We start from the raw sequence: 20,365 nt of genomic DNA, 5'->3' as shown, positions 1-20,365 counted from the left end.
TCGCTGAAAATTCACACTGATTACATTTGTATGCTGGCTAAACAATAATACAAGTCACCCCAGGGTTAACCTGAAAGGTCAGTAGATTCTGACAAACCTTTCAATGAACCCATCACAGCTTCTGATTTGTAGGAGCCTCAGAAGCCAGGTGGATTTTGTTGTGAACCATTTTCCATAGTTCTACTTATCAGTCATGTGAGCGTGGGTAATTATTTTCACCTCATGTTTGCTAGTGCTGATTTACTTTGCATTTGACTGGTCTTAAAATAAGAAAATCTTTAATCTAAACCAAACAACCCTTAATGCAACCAAATGTTTGGATGAAGAAAGGGTAAATGTCCGTGTGTTTGGGAAAGCAGCACCAATAAAAATAACACAGATATCATCTGCTATCATGCTGCCACCAGTGTGGAGTAGCTAAAGGAGTAGGGCACATGGCTGCAAAGTTGTAAGGCATTTTACTCTCTCTTCAGGGTTCTGATTTTGACTGGTGGGGAGGTTTATAAGACATGATTTCTACAAAAGGTCTGTAAATCGAACTGCTTTTTTGGGGATTGTTTCACATTTCTACAGAACGACTCCTAACTTCAAGAAGTTTTCACACAAGGAATGTTTTCTCAGCTGCTAAGGCTAATTAGGAGACACGAGGATTGGTTGTATTTCCCTCTGAACAGGAGTGAAGTTATTTCATGCAATTTTTTACACAACTTTGCCGTGTGATGGGCTGCATACAGAGTAGTTTATTTATAATGCTTTATCTCACACCTGTTTGGATACTGGCTGTTTTATGGTATTTAAACATACTATTTCTTGCCAATGGCTTTATCTCCACAGTTCCTGCTTTTGCTGCAAATGTTTCTTATTAACTCTAAAAGAAACATCAATTGCTCCCTGAGCATTATTAGCAAGGACAAAAATAACATAATTGTTAGTTACTTCCAACATGTTATCACTGCAGACCTATAAAACAGACATTCTTTCAAAATACTGCAGGGGCTCTTTTACTCTGTTGAAAATAAATAATACATGCTTTAAGCACTTGTTATTTCGCTGGAATTTTGTTTTTAGGTAGGAAAAAAACCTTGATCAAAACATCACCAATTCTCACTGCTGTGCCTTTCTGAGCTGTTTTATTGTGCCACGTCTGAATGCAGCCCTGCAGCTGCCAGAGCCCCAGTGTAAAACATAATGCTGGGCAGAGACCCACAGTGGGGACACAGAGATCATTCACACAGAAAACATGTCGTCCCATGGGGATGCTCTCCTCTGCTATGAATATTTCTGTCAGTAGCCTCGGAGTCATGGTTCTGATGGCAGTGATGCTTAACTGTGTGCAGGAAGGAGGTAAGGGCTATTCCTCTGCTGTCATGGGGGTCAGCACCATTCAGAGTCCTCAGGATTTTTAAAGAACTTTTGTGCCATAAAGTCCCTCCAAGGGGGAGAGGCTTTGCCAATTCTGCAGAGGTGGAATGAATCAGATGATGTGATTTGTGAAGTGATTTGAGTTATGGACACCCCATCCCTGGAGGCATTCAAGGCCAGGATGGGATCTGGGCAGCCTGATCTGGTGGGTGGCAGCCAGCACTGCAGAGGGGTTGGAGATCAATGATCTTAAGGTCCCTTCCAACCTAAGCCATTTTATTCTGTGATTTATTTGAAACCCAGTAGATGGATATCATCACCGGCAAGGAGACCATGTGCTCATTTGTCCTTCACATGCATACCAGAACCATGTGCTGAGATCACCAGATTCTGTATTTTGGAACGTCTGTCCTTTAAGTAGCATAACCTTCTGCTGCCATTCATGGGACAAAGGATTTACTGGATATACGGTCTTCTATCAGATCAGCCTGGGCTGGAATTGAACATCCATTGTTATATGGATGGCCAGATGCGTGCAGGACAAGGGGAAAAGAAGGGCTGAATTATGTGTCCATGACTGAAAAGGTCCAAATACCTACCTCAGTGCACTTATTTGCCTAGTGCAAACCTGTATTTCATTACAGGTGTCAGGCAAATAAGTCTTGGTTGCAGATGGGACACAACAGGACTGCCTCGAGAGGAGTTAGCTTTCAAAGCAAACTGCTCCAGCCAGGATGCCTCACTTCATTCCTCGCTTCTGAAGCTGGTTCTTTTATCCACAGCCAGAGCACACACCACCCTCCATCCTTCTTCCTTGGGTGGTGTTTTTACTGGAGGCATTGCTGGATCTGAGCTTCATCCTACTGCCTTACTGCTACTGTTTAAAACCTGTCCAACTTGAAGACACGTGTCAATGCTGCCTTTAGAGTCCCAGTGTATCATCCCTTTTTCTATTTATAATCAAAATAATGCAATTTTATGCAAACTAAATGCTGGTCTATGGAGACAGCCCCACGTGAGCCCTTCAGAATGAAACTTGAGATCTGCCGTGCCTTGCCAAGCCGGGGAGTTGTACTATGAAAAGTATAATTTCCAAAGGGCAGAATTTCTAACTCTAAATCACCTTCAGTGATCCTCAAGGGTTGGAGTTAAGCTCTGAAACCACAAACTAACTCAAGTTGTTTGTTGGCTGGGTGTTTATGTCGTTTCCTTTACGCTTTGCTGTATCAACATGAAACTCAAGAAGTGTCATTTGCATTTACACTCAGGTGCAGTTGCTCTCCCCTTTGTTAAAACAAACAAACAAACAAGCAAACCAGTTTTTCAAAGCTTGCTCCCTACAAGCTTAATGAGAGGTTTCTTGCACTGAAACATCTGGTTTTAGTCACTGATGGTTGGAGGATACTGACAATTCCCCAGCTTTTAAAATGCAGGGAAAGTGGTGTTAATCCTGGGCCTGGGGAACTACTGCAATTCCAGCCAAAATAGCTCTTGCAACTGTAATCATTCATTGCTATTAGATATTTTATGGCGCATCAGAAAATGGATTCTTTTTTTTTTGTAAGATGATTTCTTAAACTAACAGTGAGACTTCTGTGTAAGTGAGGAGTAGGCTCAGAACCTGCACAAATTAAACAGATGTGTGACTGATGAATCACATGTGAACCAGCAGTGCCTGATTTCATTAACATTATTAATTTCTGTAACTCACACCATGCAACAGAGGCTCCATCTTGAAGGAGAAGTTTCAGGAGGCTTGCAGAGGAGAATTTACAAATTACATAGGTTTGTATCAGACAGGTACTGAGCTCCCTGCATAGAGCAGCCATGGCACGATGCCTCTGCTCACAGCTTCTGGATAGAAGCATATGAATGTGCTGCTGTTTATAGGACTAGCCCTTTAAGTCACGCTTCAGTCATGAATGATTTCCAAGTACTTTCCGACAATACATCACTTTGCTCAACAACTTAAGCCTTCCTGACAGGAGACCATGTATACAAGTAGCAAGTTAAATAGGCCACAGGCATGGGCCAGAGATACAGGACCATCATCTCTCCATGGTTCAAGTTAAAATCTGTTTTTGCACACTTTCATGATATTTTAATGTATTTTTCTTTCTAGAATGTAGTTAGCTTTAGGGAGCAGTGAGCTAAGCTAGATTTTGCAATCTTAACTTTCTTTTTATTTTTTTAGGTTCTAAGTCACTTCCAAGACTGGAGCAGCACATATGTTCTGCTTCCATTTGTGTATATTATACGTGTAATCTTGTGAAAACAGTGATTCTTAGGAGGATTTGGCCAAGAGGGTCTGAAATTCCTTAAGATTTTGCTGCAGTTGAACACAGCCCTTGTCTTAATTAAGTCTCATCTGAACCTCAAAACCCAGACTAACCCTAAATTGAATCCATCTCCAGGCACAAACATCTTTCTCACCACTCCCTATTTTATTTTTGACTGTTTTGCTCTTTTTATCTGGACAGCCTTGCTCAGTTCTCAGATGTGCAGAAGTTATTCACCTCTGGTTTACAAGTGTAACTCAGTACAGCAAACAATATATATGCGCTCTGGGAAAGAACTTTCAGTGTGAGAGAGTTTGTATGTTCTTTACCATCACGCTGAAGACATTAATCCTGCCTTACTATTTTCATCATTCTGCACAGTTACTGGAGTTATTTATTTTCAGCCAGAACTTTAGCCCTTGTTTTACTATTTTAATGCTTAAAAATCCTTAACAAATGTCAAAACAGAAACAAATTATGTTGCATCTATTTCACTGTTCGTAATTAAGTTGCTTTTTCTTACAGTAAAACAATACCAGAAAAAAAAAAAACAAGCACCCATCACAGATGCTCACCAATCACATATTTCCACCAGTGTGCTGCAGAAAGCCCAGGCAGTTAATACAAACCTGGCTGTAATTATTTAGTGAGTGGTTTGCAGCACATCCTTGCCCACTGTGTGTTTGTAAATTGGCCAATGTTTTGACTTGCATTGGGGAAATGTGTGAAATGCTGGTTGTCTGTCATACAGAAGCTCCAGTGTAAATAAATAAAGCTACATGGGACGTCTCCCACACTTCACACCACATCACAGCTCCTCTTACACAAGAAATCTGTAGGCACAGCAAAGATATCAGTGTGCCATCCGCACCTCCATCATCCCTTCATCACAGGGTTGGCTGGAGCTCTCCTCTTTGTAGAGGTGTAATGAGGCCAATGTAAAGTTGTCTGCCCACCTCTAGCCCCGAGCAGGCAGAGAAATCACCTCTGAAGCAGAGCAGGAGCTCATCCCACAGCCTGCCAGCCCCAGCAGGTTTGGAGGCATGAATCCCATTGCAGTTGAGGAATGAATTAATTGCAATGAACCTTAAGCAGCCACTTGCCTCTGCATACTGCAGCACAAACACTTCTCTCTTGTGTAGCCTTGTCCTGAGCTGGTGCAACTTGGAGCTGAACATTTCAAGAAGGAAATGTAATTTTGGGAAGGATATAAGGGCTGGATTGAAGGGCGCTTCAAGCTGATGGAGTGACACTGGCCATTGCAGCAGGACTGTGGTTCATACCAGCTGAGAATCATCTCCTTTCCAATATGATTTGGCTCACATTTTGTGTCCAATGTTTCAAAAGCTTCACGTGCTTTTAGAGTGTGTTCTCGAGTCTGAGAAGTAAGTTGCTGGGAACTGGTTTCTAACATAGGTAATTTAAACCACCTATTCAAATATGTGGCCTTTTAAAGTACTAGAGAATTCTGACATATTTCAGATCTCTGATAAGGCTGTAGTTCAGAAAACAAGAAAAGCTAAGAAAATGCCTCCTATTTCTGTTTTTAAATCAAGATTGTGGGGGGAACCCTAACTTGTCTACTTGTTTCCTCAGCTGACATACCAGTTTGAGTTGGTGAAAGCAAATGAACATTAAAATAACACATGACCAGTTCTGGTTTTGAAGGGAGTGTTCCATTTGGAACAGTACATTTCTAAAAGCCTGCTGCAGACATTATGTGGGCTTTATTTCTTTAACCATGACTATTGTGATGCTCATGGAAGAGCACTTGTAGGCTACACTGTAGCTTCAGGAAGTTGTACTTTAACACATTGATGATGGTTATAGAAACACTTGGATAAAGATTTACAAAAATATTAATTATTAGCTCTATATTTTTCATTCAGTAGTTTTCTCCCTGACCTCACTGATATTTGGGCAAATCAGTTAATACTGTTGTAGCCCGTAGAGCTACATCAGCTTGCATAAACTGTAAGGAAAATTTTCCTCAGAACAAAAGAATAAAGACCATTAGAAGTATACTTACTAGAAGACTTTCATCTCTATTAAAGTCTACTTTTTGTTCTCTTATAGTTTTGAAGTCCTTGCTGAGAGCCAGATTTTAAAGCAAGATGAGAACAGTGCATCAGTTTCCAATTGATTGTTTTACAGATGTTTAAAAGGAAATACGTTATCAATAGAGATGATTATCGCAACCACAATGTTCAGTGAATGATAATGTCATTCTTTTCTCATTTAAATATAAAGAGCAAGCCAAGACCCTGCTTGCTGAAAGTAAAAGAAAAGCAAAAAAATCATCTCAGCTGAACAATCTATTTCATCAGTATTTCTGATAGATTTGTTGTTTGCTCATTTATTTTGTGTGGAAATCAGATGCAGTTTCATGTTCTCTTCTAAGATCAGTACTTGGAACGTTGCAGCCTTGTGTACACCTAGACCTGAAACACTAAAAGATCAAGAAAGAGAAGGGATTTAAAATGATCTTCCTTGATCTCCTTTAATGAAAGAACTTCTAATCGTTTTTATAAAAGCAAGAGTTGTGGCCCAGAAATCCACTATCACTTGGCAGCTGGGAGATAAATTCTTAAATAACAACATATGTAGAAATTAGATAAACACAACATTTCTAACATCAAAACATTTGCGTTTCGTTACTGTCATCTAAAATTCCATATACCAGCCATGCATGGTGGCAGCCATGAGCTATGGACAATGTTTGCATCTTTTATTATTATTGCTATAAATTCATTGACAAATTTGTGGTATTTTTCAAGCTGCCATTGGTTGATAGAACAGAGCCAGATAACTTTAGAAGCTAAAAGTCTGAACTGTAAAACCTACCTGAACTAATAATGCATCTTAATTGGCTTTGGAACAAGTCATTTAGGACTTAGTTACTGCTTCAAAAATGAACTGCCCTAGTTTTGAAGGGGAAAACAGGTTTAGAAATACTAGTAAAGAAAAGTAGATTCAGTGCACTGTTGATTGACTGAGTCATAAACATCCCCTTGCACCCTCATAATTTGTCTTAGTAAGGGTGCACAGAGAGTAATATCCCCAGAAAATGCAGAAAATAGAGAAAGACAGGACCAACATGAAATGAATGACCAAAACATGGCATGCCAAATATAAGCACAACCTTGACCTGGTACATCCTGCACTAGCTGCTTAACACTGCAGTCAAAGAGAGAAGAGGAGCTCTCAGATAATGACATGTGGGCCTTACAGACCCGGCAGTGGGCAAAAGGCATCAGCTCGTTATTCTCTCAAGGACTCCACATGCCAGTCTATGCAATCTGATTCGCAATCAATTGCAAGTGATTACACATTGTTTATCATCGATTGGCACAAGGAATCCTTGAGAGAATAATAAGCTGCAGCTGATGACAATCAGAGACTACTGTCTCATTGCAAGTTTGATTGCACAGCTCTCCACTGGTGCAATTGAGCACCCACCACCCACAAAGCACCACAGTAAATAAATAAATAAAGGGTGGCATGGGAAAACAAGATGTTAAAAAAGCTCCTTTGAAAAATAAGGCCTCAATGGAAGTTCTTCAGTACACTATTTGCAAGTTTAACATCACTAGAATGCTTTAGGCTGGAAATGCAATAGGAAGATTCCAGTAGATGTTCTGGCTTACCTCATAATAAAACAACATCTGGATTTTTTTGAACAAACAGGAGAAATTTTGGACCAGGATATCTGAAATACACAGCCAAGTCAGAGGCCTGGGAGGATACTTCAGGATAACTACTGAATACACCCTGGTTGCAAGGAATCAACTTATTCTTCATTGTGTGGTTTGCTCTTCTATCAACAAACACACCTCAAAAGTAAGTACCTATATTGTGCTAAAGTTGTGTTCGATAATAATTCAGTATGCAGCTCTTTCTAAGGGAGTTACCCAAGCCTAAATGTTCTGAAAAGCAGTTGTGAGAATAACTGCAGTAGCAGACCATAGCTGGAGCCCTAAGAAAGGGGACTGTCTCTTACTTGATTCTGTAGTTGAAGGACGTGAGATTAAGGATTGTGAATTCACTGTGTTCCTTGTGTGTTGTATGCAGTTCTTAGTGATAGAGGCAAATTCTAGAATTGCAAATTTGTTTTAGGCTTTGCAGCAACTGCAGTCATGTCTGGTACCTGTTGCAGTATAAATAGACTGTAATTGAATGTGTGATGCAAAACATAAAATGTTTTTAATGGGATTCCATTTTTGGAAGTTTAAACTCAAGTTAAGTCTTGAAAGTTCTTCTACTGGTCCCTACAGCATCTACAGGAGTTCTGCTGTTGGTTTGTCTGGAATTGATGTGTTGGCCTTTTGATGTGGAAGTTACATCCATGCTGATGTTTTGGTTGTTTGGGTTTTTTTGTTTGTTGATTTGGCCCTTGTATTCTATATAGTTATCACATTGTTCTGACAGTTGTCTAGCACCAGTATTGGCTTCATTCTGTGTGTCAGCTTATATGTTCCCCAGAACCTGTGACTCTTATTGTTGCTATGTTGGACAACATAGGTTCCATCTGAGTTACATCATTCAAGTGATTATTCAAAAAAGATTTGTTTGGAGGAACTGTCTGTTGATTTCTGAATTATGTGCTCTGAGGTCTCAATAAAGCTGTAAAAGAAATAGACTAAAACTGTTTCTTCATGTGTCAGAGAAGCAACCAAATGACCAGGATTAATTTAGCACTGTTTTTTTTTATGATTCTGCCCTATCTATTTCCCTCAGGATCGCTGTCTGCAGTCCTACAAACTCTAAATGAAAACTTGACACTGTCTTCTCATTAACCCTCACTATGACACTGGGTCCAGTTGCTCAGGCAGACCAGACCCGTGTCTACAGGCTGCCCTGTTCAGAGGTTGCTGTTAAAATACACCCACAAAACTCAATGACTTCTGACAATGACACCAGCAGTGGTTTAGTCCTTTCCTTCTCTGAGATATGTTGTATAGAGTTGTCCTTGCTTGTTAGCACAGAATGCAGTGCGCCTGGTCTCAAACTGTAAATCAATATCTGTATCTGAGAGGTGACATTTCAACAACCATGGAATGCTAGAGCCTGTTAGGATCTTTTTTTTTTTTTTTTTTTTTTTGTGTGTGTGTGTCAGATTATAAACTTCATAAATAAATGATGAGTGCACCTCTTACAACATCATGTGTGTTTATGTGTGCTTGTGTCAGCACCTTTCTGGATGTAAGCACAGCGACCCTGGAAAAGTAAGTCTCTACAGGTTTACTTGCCCGGTACTGTAAAGTTTTAATTAAGCACCAGCATACCCTAGGCCATTTAAATATTCTCAGACTGGTGAAAGGAGTAACAGAATCATAAAGCTGGAGGAGAACTGGAAGGGTTATCTGGCCCATCTACTTGCTAAGAGCAAGACCAACTAGGATTTTCCTTTCAGTGATTGTTTTCCCTTCCCTGTTTCTCCTCTTCATAACTTATTTCTTTTGCATCTCTCCATGCTCCTCAGTATTCCCCCCTTCTAGCTGCCATACCTTTTCTCCTTCTGTAAGGTTTATTGACCAAACAATGTACTAGGTTGTCAGAAAGAGCGTGCCTAGGGAATATCTGAGGCCAAACATACAAGCATTGAGCGCAACTGACTACAGTTAGATGCCAGTAGCTATGTTTATAATCTTATGTGCATGAAAACATAATTTTCTTCAGATCTGCCTCCATTTGTGCATATTAATACTTACTTATACCTCGTGGGCAGCTTAAGAAGGAAAATGTTTAACCAATCTTACACATTTTACATAAAAACTGCCTTTTGAAGGGCTTTTAAGCATCATCATACTAACCTTCCCAACACATCCCTGCAGCATGGGTGGTCCTGGCTTACATGAAATGATGAGAGTAACCCAAGTGGATGAAAAATAAGTTGTCAAATCAAAAAGGTAACACAGCTAAGATTTTTGCATTGTCTAAAGAATACTGGCAACTAACTGTTAGTGGGTTTCTTTTCTTTGCAAGCTTCTGACAAAAGACAGAAATCAGGTTTTTATGACTTTGGCTTCTTAGATATTGCAGGGATGTTCTAATTTAATCATAGGCTAATAACTTATGTGTTTGCCCCTTCTGAATAGAAGACAGTAATTGTGAGAAGCACGGTCAATTTTCAGCCCTAGTTGTGTCTTCTTCATGATTAAAAAGAAGTCATTTCAGGAGACCACAAGAAATCCAGTGAGGTGATCGTGCACAATGAGAAGGCTGAAGTTATCAATAGAGTAATTTACAATGCTTGTATTTGCAAATTGGACATCATTACAATAACAATAAGTATAAAATCCTGAAAAGATACTTGATGCTCTTGAGTAATTACATGCAATTAATTCATATCTAATTCCAGACTCTGGCACGGTCTGTTCTGGCCTTTCTCAGAAATAGTTGCTGGCAATGAAAAAAGAAGATGCTGCCCAGGCCACCTCTGCTGGGAAAGCTTTATGTTGTGCAAGAAGGGCTCAGATTTGGCAGAGAGAAATAGTGAGTCTGCAGGGACATCTGAAGAATCGCAGTATGTCCCATCTACATACAATTTAGTATTTATGCCATTATTCCAGTTCAGGTCTTTAGCTCTCCCTTCTTGTTTCCCATGCTGGCTCATGCTGAACTGTTCCCCTGTAGGCAGTATGGATGTAGCTTTTTCACCATGGCCAAGTAAAGACAGGGAAGAGAAAACCTTTAGCTGTTGTTTGTTTGTTTTCTAGAGGAGCTTGAGCCTCTTCTTTCAAAACAGCTAAACTGTCACCAAACAGTTTGTTTCCTCATAGTGTCCTTAGAGAAAGGAACTAAGGATACTGTAGTATTCCTGAACTGTGCCCCTTTTCTGGCCAATGGTCAGAAGGTTCATGTGGGTCTTCAGAGCCAAACACCCACTCCTCAAATATGAGGAAACAGAGCAAGTAAGGGATTTTACAGAATGCACAGATTTTAGAATCCAAAAGTAAAAGTGGCTCAAAATACAAAGCTTGGTTTCTTGAGCCTATATTTCAGGGAAATCAATGTTATTCAGCATGTGTTGGCAAGAAGTTCTGTGTCATAGCTCACTACTGATATTGATTTTCATCTGCTGTTCTTTTTAAAGTTCAGTTTCCCATTTTAAAGGAAGAAGTGCTGAGGGGGAGGTTGCAGAGTTGTGAGGAGGAGATTATGGAAATTACAGGGTAACTGATGTTTGTACTTCATGGCTAAGTTGGCTAAAATCTTTCATTAGTATGGTGGTGGTTGTTGTTGTTTTAACTTAAGCACTATCAGACACAGGGAAGAGTTACGTGTTCAGATGTCTGTTCCAGGTGTACAAGTGGACTGATTTTGTTGTTTTGAGGAGTATAAGTTGGGTACACAGGTATCTCAAGTGCCGCAGTGGGTGTGGAGAACACTGCCTCAGCTCATTTTCAGTCTACCAGAAATGATATCTTGCAGATAAGAAGTCCCCAAACTGGAAAGCATCTTGAGTTATCCAAAACATTGCTAATGCCTTGGAAGATGCTCATACCATCCATCACCTGTAGTCATCACCTGTGTGAAAGGTGAAGGGTTCCTGCTCCATCTGATGTTATCGGAGATCTGTTCAATTTGCATAGTTCTTTTTTCCAGAGTTCTGGTATAGATGGTGGCAGATGATTGTTTTGTCATCATCTATCCGCTCACTTGGAATGAAGTGAAATTAATTAAGATATAGAAATGAGTGCTGGAGGAAATGAAGTGGTGGTTAAAAAGTTGAACCTCCCTGAAGAGCAGACTAATGCTGGAGCTCTTCTGCAGCTGACTTTTTGTTTTCTGCGTGTGCATCAGATAATCTCAGGAAGGATGGTGCTCAGAAAAGTAGTTGCAATCATTTGTTTTGGAAATTAAGTTGCGTGTTAAAGAGCACATCCACCTCAGGACTTCGAGCTCTAACAGCTACTTTGGTTTCAATAAAACAAGTGAATAAGTAAAACAAATGAAACTGAGAAAAAAACCTTCTGACTCACATCCTCTCTCCTGACTGTAATAACAAATGTCTTGAAAAGCACGGTGTACTATTTTATGTTATCAATAAGCTCCCCATAGAGTTTATGATAGAGTTATTTCCCTCTGTCTGAACGCTAAGGAGGGGTCAGGGACAGAGAAGCATTAATTTCTTTTAGCTATTTCCAAAATTTGGTTGTGATGCAGCTCAGAATGAAACTGCACTAAAATAAAATAAAGTATAACCTGGGAGAGCATAATTGATAGCTTGGTGACTAGGGAGCTAATTTGACAGGTTGGAGACCCAGAGAAAAATCCCCAAACTACCTGCAAAACCTTTGTCTCCAAATTTGTACCTTTTGGCTGGAAGTTATGATTTTGACGAAGCCAATTTTTCAGCAAAGGTATTTTAACTAGCTCACCAGCATGCTAAATTCTCCTTGTCTCATTCTCCACTTGACTTCCTCCAGTGTTTTGGGTTACAACGCCAGAACAGCAATAATAAATAGCCCGGAAAATTGTAGTATTACATGTCACTATAATGACTGGAATAGTAGTGTTTGTGTTAGCTCCTTATTCGGCAGTGATGATGCCTACTGATTGGAAAAGAAGGGCACTTGCAACAAAGCTCCTCTGAAATTATCCTCCCAGTGTGTGTGCACAGCAGCCGGCAACCTTGTGATAACAAGCGAGTCAATCTTCACTTTCTCATTGTCTTCGTTGAGTTGACGGGTGGGTCTCTCCCTTGCCCAGAGTACTTGGCAGAGGAGCTTTCCTGCATTTGGCTCTAGGAAAGGGGGAGTAAGGAACGGTTCTCCTGTCTTGGGAAACATAGACTGAGGGATCTTCATTCCAACCTATTTATTCAGTGGGATGGAAAATATTGAAATATGATTACATGGAAATTGCAATGAAATGTGAATACGCGTGATGTACACAATTATTGTGTTGACAGTGGCTTCTGTCATTTGCCTGGCAGATTTATTGGGGTTTATACTGGAGTTTTGTTTCTGAACAACATCTCCTTGTCTCCTTCTCTTCTGAACTACTGTATTCCCTGGCTTCCAGATTTCTCATATTCCTAAAGATGTCATCGGAAACGTTCCAAAGCTCGCACAGCTTAGATAACAAGCATATACTGCATGCATTGCACAGGGCATGAGTGTGTGAAGCCAGTGTGATCTATCTGGATGCATCCTGGTCTCTTCTCCTGTGCCTGTAAGTGGGTTGCTGGTTTTGGAAGAACAATGCAGAAAGCCGGGGATCAGGGCAAGATCCCAGCTGTCACCCAGCAGGCTTCAACAGGGCTCCAGCTAGGGAGGAGACTGCATATGGGGAGGTTGTTTTTCAGGAGAAGTGGTTTCACTTTGAGGGAAATAGGGAATCTTTATGGGACAGGGAAAGTAGTTGTGTTTTGTACTGCCAAACTTATGTGATCCTACAGAGAACAGAAAATATACATAAACATCTATTTAGGGGATTTGTGGTGGAACAGAGCCATGGTGTTTATTACCATGGGCTTGTAGGGGGAAAAACCAGCCTACTAGATAAATCAGCATATATAATTCAAGGGTTTCTTTGCTCTTTGTCTGTTCTTATTTCCCTCTGGCTTAATGGGTGATGAAAATGCTTTTCTAATCCATTTCTTAATGGAAAGGGAGCTAGAAACTTGTTTTGTTTGCTTCATATATTAACCTGAGAAGTTCTTTGTGGTGGTTGAATTGGTTAACTGGTAGAAGACCCAACAGTGACTCTGCTCCATCAAGTACTTATCCCAGTACTTGGAAAAGAGCTTGGTGCAAATGCCGAGCTGTTTCTGTCTGTGGTGATGGAAAGAGTCCATGTAAATCCCAGCCAAGGCACTACACTTTTAGTAGCAGAAATGGAAGATGCCTTTGCTCTCCCTGATCAGTCCTTCAATATGTGTGCATTTCTCCATTTCCAGTTAATGCCAAGTCTCTTCTAGAGCTTACAATAGATGCCTGTGGTCTGAGGACATGAAGCACAGTGTGATGTCACCAGGGCAACCTTCCTAGGGCTAGAATGAAATTCTGGTGAGATCAGATTAAATCATGTCTTGCTTTCAATAAAGCATGTTTTCTAGCCCCTCTCCCGCCCCCAAAGTTTGTCTTCTTTGGAGATGACAATGAATTCTTTTGATGCAGGCAAATGGAGATGGAACCACTTTTGCTAAACACTTTCATAGGATCTAGTTCTTGTTTGTTTTTTGTTCCCCCCTTCAAGAGTTCCTCCTGTATATACCGCTCTCATTACATAAAGAGCTCTTCACTGAGCATAGTTAAGACAGCATTTTAAAACCTAGAACTAGTGTTTCTTTTCTTGAAGAGAGTGTTAACAGAAGGTTACAATTATACATATATTTTAATATGTAAACAATTCACTCTCAATATGTCTGGCTTTTGTTTGCTGTAAAGTTATACATTATATTTGGATTAATGATTCACTTGGCTGTATAGTAATTTCTCTGCATAGGTACAATCTCACTCAGTCATCCCAGATTATTTTTTAACATAATCTAATTTAGAAAATAAAACCTCCTCCCTGTTTATAAAAAACATTATTTTGTTCCTGGCTTTCGTATGTACATTTGGAGGAAGGAGATGAGTGATACTGAGTAATAACAAGCGCTCAGTCTCTCTAACCACAAATTGCACACCTCTATTTGCAATTTATTCCGAATGTTTGTCATTGTTTTTCATGCTTTCTTTGTGTATTCTGTCCTGTCTCTGTGCAGACTCATATTCATAACTTCCCTGAAGCAGTACCCAAAATCATGTGTACCTGAGCTGGGTCATGGTGTGCATTGTGAGCACAGGGAAAGCCAGAGGAGCAGCCAGATGCTTGTGGGTCACTGAGAGATAGAGTTCAGACATAAACCTGTGCGTAGGGAAAGGCCAAGAGCAGCTATTGTTGTACCCCAGTGTGACTCAGTCCATGTAGGAAGAGGGCAGCGTGAGTATTCGTGAATGGTAATTGGCAATGAAGAAATTGTGTATGTGCTGTTCTGGGATGGAAGATGTCCCTCTTTTCTTGGGGTATGTCTTTGAGATATGGTCTAGCTCAGTGTGGCAGAACACATAGTCTCATCCTTAAGTTAGTATTTCTGTAGTGATAAAAAAGGACTGTGGGGTAGTCTCCTATACTCTGCAAATGCTTAACCTGTTATGAAGAGGAGAATAATCTCTCTTTGCAGACAGTACTGCAGACCAATTTTTCAATGTTTCCTACTAATTCTGTGTGTAGGGCTGTTGCTCGAGTACTAATGAACATTAATATGCATTCATATACAGCCACTAATCTATTTGCTGTTCTTTCTAAGCAAGATAAATATGTTCCAAATCCGCCTTTTAGAACTCTGTAGATTCAACCTAATATTATGGAGTGGAGAGGGCCATTTCTGGCTTTTACCCAGAAGTGATATGTAATATACTGAAATCCAAAGCCAAGTTAGCTGATAGTGTGGAATTGGTAAGGAATACTTCTCATTAATGACTACAGCTGGCTGCAGAGTTAAGCAAGCCCAGAGTGGAAAGGCAGCTCTGAAAACCAAAGAGTTTGCTAGTTTCGGAAGTACAAACATGAGAGTTTATGGGGGTGAGATGACCTTTTGTATGAGCACTGCATGGCTGGGAGATGAGTGTACAGGATCTGAGTTGATTTAATCTTATATTTGCCTCTTCTGCCGAGGAACACCAAGCTACTGTATGTAGCATAAGCCCCGGCCTAATACTCCCACAGCATAAGCTATAAACCCAAGATTTCAGCCAATTCATGACTCTTTTATGTGGATGAGAGGCATGTGAAAACACTGTTTAGTCCAAAACTAGTAAAGAAAAGACCCCATAAAGAGATGCAGCTCGCAGACAGTAGAGCTGAATGCATGCAGCCCACGTGTATGAAAGAACTAATGGCTTCTAAGAGGCTCAGGGAAGAGAGTGGCATCAACCCAGCCACAGAAACATAGGGAAAATGGTAGATGTAGAATCTTTGTGTGCTAAACTGAGATAGGGTGGAGAAGTCTAAGACTTTTCTATATGTAGTTAAACTGTCTCTTCCTGAAACAAGGAAGAAGTTGGAAACAAAACTGAGGAAATAGCTTTGTTCTTTCAGCATTGTAATATGTTAACTGCATTATAAAGAAATGTTATTTTTACTAGAAAAATGAGTGCCCAGGTATGACACTCAGGAAGGTTGAAGAAATGTGTTTAATTCCACCTGTAGATGGTGTTTCTCCATTAAGGTCCATGGATATTCTTACACTGTGCTTCTTGTAGCACCAGCAGAGAGAAGTATGTATGGTAGACACCACTGACTTTCCTCTTGGCTTTAAGAATCTAGTTCAAAGTCCAGTGAAAGATTTTCAGAAAGATTAAGATAAGGCCCTTGAAAAGATCATTCACTTAAGGAAACTCTCTGCAAGTGCTTACACGCTGCTGGGTTTGCATCCTTGCTGAAGGTATCGCAGGCTCTGCATTGCATGTGTGAGTCATGCTGGTGAATCAGAGTTTTCCCTGCTTTTCAAACTGTGGTTTTCTTTGTAATAAAGCATTCATTGTATTTTCACAGCCAAAGCTCTCCCATCACAACACTCTCACAGACGCATGAACTACAGGGAGAAGATATCCATAGACTTACATGCCTCATGCAAATAAAAGGGGTAGGGTTAGAATGATATATGGATAGTTTTTCCTCAAATTGTATATTTTTAAATGTCCAGCATGAATTTCTTGCAATAGTTTCAAACACAGGAATAGTTAAGCTGACAGGTATTTTGGTCTGGAGTCGGGCATTTCTAGCAGCAAGTTATCTCCTGTAAATCTGAGCTTTCTGGATGACAAAAAAATAATGATTCTCTTTAGTTTTATGGATGCTGAGGTCAACAAAAAGCATATGATGTACTGCATGGTGCTAATTGTTTGGTATTTTGTTGTCCTTTCTTCAATGCCCTCTCTTTAATATTAATCCTTTAGACATTTTTGTTTTGGAAATAGACTTGAAGCTGTAAAGAGAAATGTTGTTTAGGGCACAGGCTTAGGTTCCTGGTGCAAATCAGCACTGACTGAAGTGTGTTCCTTTCATTGGATGGTCTGGGGCCTCCAGCTCCCACAGGCAATATGAAGCCCCCAGCTGTGTATTTCTTACATTATGCTCCCCCACATATGCAACTAAAGCATTGATGGAGATGAAGTTGATGAACCTCCCAGGTCCTTTGCTCACTAAACAGTGTGATATGTCAGGTTGTTCACAACATGGAATTACTTCGTACCACATTTGAGGGTGGGGGTAGAAGGAGAAAATAAAAAAAAGGAAAAGCCAACTGCTTTAATCATTAGCAAGAAAATGAGAACAGAAATAGAGGAGAGAAAGATCTGAAGAGATTTTGGAACAACAGTTTTTAGGGTGTTTGATTTACTATTCAAGTGCGCACAGCTGCTGCTTGAGGGGGAAGGCACCATGCCAAGTAGGAAAGACAAGGGTAGAACAGCAGCAAGAGAGGAGAAGATTGTTTGCAGACCGGGCTATTAAATGGGCTTGGAAACAGTTCCCCTCATTCTTCCATCTGCTGCGGAGTCCCAGCAGGTCAGACACGTTGCTAAAGTATCATAAGCACCGTGTGCTGGTTGCAGGACTGGAATCCACCCTGCATTGCTCTAATCCAGCTTTCCTCATAGGCAAAGATAGCTGCATTAAATGTACTCTTGTTGGCAGTGTCTCTATGATAACACTGATCATCAGCTTGCTCAGGTGTCCGCCTTACAATACAGCTATTTATTCTGCTGCTCTAGCACTAAAACCTTTCTCTACTTCCTTGATGCTGTTCTTGCAGTTTGTATCTCCTTGCTCTTGTTCATGGATTGCAATGTCGGGAGGTTTTAGCAGCACTCAGCTGTCGTTCTGGGATGCAAAGGCATGAGCTGGTCCTTGGGCAATGGAACCAGACTGCTTTCTGCCAGCTGTGACACAGTGTTTTGTGTGCTCTGCGCTGATCAGTGCTCAGCCAGAATTGGGTTTATGTTACTGGTTTGGATTATTTTGTTTATGAGAATCTTGCTTTTGATGGTTAATTTTGGCATGTTATACAAGGGCAGCTTCAAATTTCTTTTGAAGCATGGCTCTAGTAATATTAATGGATAGTATTTACTCTTAGTCAAATGATGCTATTCTATGGAAAATGAGTATCTTTGTCAGTTGCAAAAGACCATAGTACAACACACCTTGTCTTATTTACAAACACAGCTTCTTTATTCCAGTAAGAGGTGAATACTACACTCAAACACTAGACTGCTCAACTTGCCACGAAATAAGCTGGAACTGCCTTCCCAAGTGACCAGTTCAAAGGACTAACCAAACCAGCTATTGAATTTCACAAAGAGGACTCTGGATGCAACATCTGCTTTTGCCTATTCTCTTCTAGTCAAAGCTTTCTGATCTTCCAGCTTTGGATGAGCTGGAACTGCCTCAGTCTGATTATTTTTTTTTAATTTTGTTTTTTTAGCAAGCTATTAACCCCCCCCCCCCCCCCAAAAAAAAAAAAAAAAAAAAAAAATTGGCAGAATTTCTTTTACCTTTTGGGAAGTATAATGTACTAAGGAGACATTCATTTAATTCCTATTACTACCGGATTTTTGAGATGTGATTTATCATGCTTGGTGGTCATGACAAACACACTGCAGCCAAGTGCAAGAAGAATTATTTGAATGCAGATTGACATGAAGGAAAATTTTCAGAGGAGCTTATGTGCCTAAGGTGTATAAATCCCATTGACTTTGAAGTTTTTACCTAATATCGTTCTAATGATCTTAAGAGTCCGGTTGTCTGGTTTACTAATTAAGAATCCAGTTTTCAAAAGCGCCTGTCAGACATTTACGAATGGAACTTAAGTTCTTAAGTCACTAAAGCCCTTCAAAAACTTGTATTTTACATCTGCAGCATTGTATGTAAGTGGGAGCCTTAGTTTCCGCTGAGCTAAAAATGAAATCAGTGTGACCAGCAAACAGGTAAACTGCTGAGCTGTGTGCCCGGACCTTGCTTTTATCCAGCTGTGTTAGTGGCAAGGGAACACAATCCGGAACAAGTGACCCATCGTTTGGTTTAGGATAGAGACTTCACGGATTTTCAGCGTGAGAATGTTTGGTTTAATTTCATTCTTTGTCTTGCTTTTCCTGGCTGACTCATTTTTCCATTGTCTACCAAATTTAAATCCCACTTGCTCATTTGCTGAGTGCAGCAGTCAGTGTCTAAATAAGTCCTTGCAACTGCTTGAGGCCATTACCCATTGACATTGGTCCTGCAGAGATCCCTTAGTTTTGTTGAGATACTCACATCAATGTTGCATTAGATTCAGTTATCAGCTGATATCTTTGCCCCTGATGAAAAGTGCTTGCAGTATCGAATAGCATCTCACTGTAGCAGCTCTGGGGAAGTGTGACAATAGATGGTCTGGAGCAAGGTGGGCTTTTTCCCCTATTTAAAAAAATATATTGTCTGGATGCCTTGCAGTCAATCTGTGGTAATTCGTTCAACTTTTACAGCAGGGCCATTCAGTTGGACTGATTGATCTTACTGATTATGAGCAACAAAAATGGTGATAAAGGACAAGTCTTTGAAGTTGTGATTTTGCAGTTTCAGAGTCAGAGAAGAAAGAATCTTCTTAATATGCTTTGTGGTTCTAGACTTCGTTTTCTTTCCCTTTCCAGTGTGGCACATCTTTTCCAACTTGTGTGAATAGTACACCAAAGTTTTGGAGCACACCTGCTGTGACTTGTTCATCTGAAAGTTAATTTTTTATTTACATTTTAGTGTGCAAAAACACAGGCTGCCATTCATCAATTTATATACGTAGTGTTAGATTAGTCTTAGTCCTCCCCAGAGCCCTATTTCTGTTTGACTTCTCTGTTGATTCACTGTGTCTGAAAGTTATGATAAATCAAGTTTGGAAAGGGTTCCAAAAATGGTACAGTAGTTGGGAGCTGGTGGCCAGTAAATGATATAAGACTTACACACCTGGTATTCTTGTCTCTGATTTTAGTCCCAGTTAGCTTCCTTGAGACTTACACGTCTTTCTGGTCCAAGTCCTTAAATTACTACATTTAGAAAATAAGGTGATGTTTTCAAGTTGAAGGGAAAGAAAAATAAAGGGAAGAGTCCAACTCTTTATCTGCAGGAATTTCTGCAAAGGAATCATTACCCAAGGTAAAAAAACATGCTCTGTGAGGCAGGGATGTTTTCTAGCAGGTTCACCAGTTCACTGTTTTGGAGACAATCTATCCCCTTGATCTCCATGTTCAAAGCTTTTTCTGCAAAGACTTTGGTTTCTTCAGTCTCTGGAGCAGACCCACAGTAACCCTGTTCTTTATATCATGTGTGTGGGAAATACTTGGACTAGATTGGTTTACTGGTTTGCCACAAAGTGGATGAGGGCTGTTGAAATCTAGATATCTCCCCACAAGATTTTGGATACAGCTGTAGTAGCTTAAAAACACAGAAAACAATACCCATCAATGTTACAAGTTCTTGAGATTTGTAATGCATTATATCCTTCTAGTCTATGCTGGGAGCTATGAAAACCCTCCATCTTTCTTATCTGCTGTTCACTATGGGACAATCTGCACTGGATTAATGTGAACTCTTGAATAAACCTTGTCCCAAGGAATGGCCTGATGAGGATTCATTTGTGGAAATGCATTCTGACTACCCTAACTAGGCAAGCAAGTTAGTCAAGCTTTCGTTTGGTCAGCCAT

General features: G+C 40.2%; 1 protein-coding gene across 21 annotated transcripts in view; it reads left to right on the top strand.

Annotated features, from left to right (window-relative positions):
* MAF (MAF bZIP transcription factor) overlaps nt 1-20,365 on the top strand; it is a 698,813-nt gene that overhangs the window by 489,991 nt on the left and 188,457 nt on the right. For 20 of the 21 annotated variants that reach the window (XR_001557781.2, XR_001557767.2, XR_004308685.1 and 17 more), the window contains one exon: nt 7,329-7,481. The gene's annotated coding sequence lies outside the window, so the exon portion shown is untranslated. Of the gene's footprint in view, nt 1-7,328; nt 7,482-8,378; nt 8,722-20,365 lie in introns of those variants that run through there. The other variant, XR_001557769.2, reaches the window with a different exon arrangement.

This window comes from Coturnix japonica, chromosome 11 (genome assembly GCF_001577835.2).
Source record: "Coturnix japonica isolate 7356 chromosome 11, Coturnix japonica 2.1, whole genome shotgun sequence".
NCBI classification, from domain to species: domain Eukaryota; kingdom Metazoa; phylum Chordata; class Aves; order Galliformes; family Phasianidae; genus Coturnix; species Coturnix japonica.
This window is presented reverse-complemented; position numbering and strand designations above follow the sequence as displayed.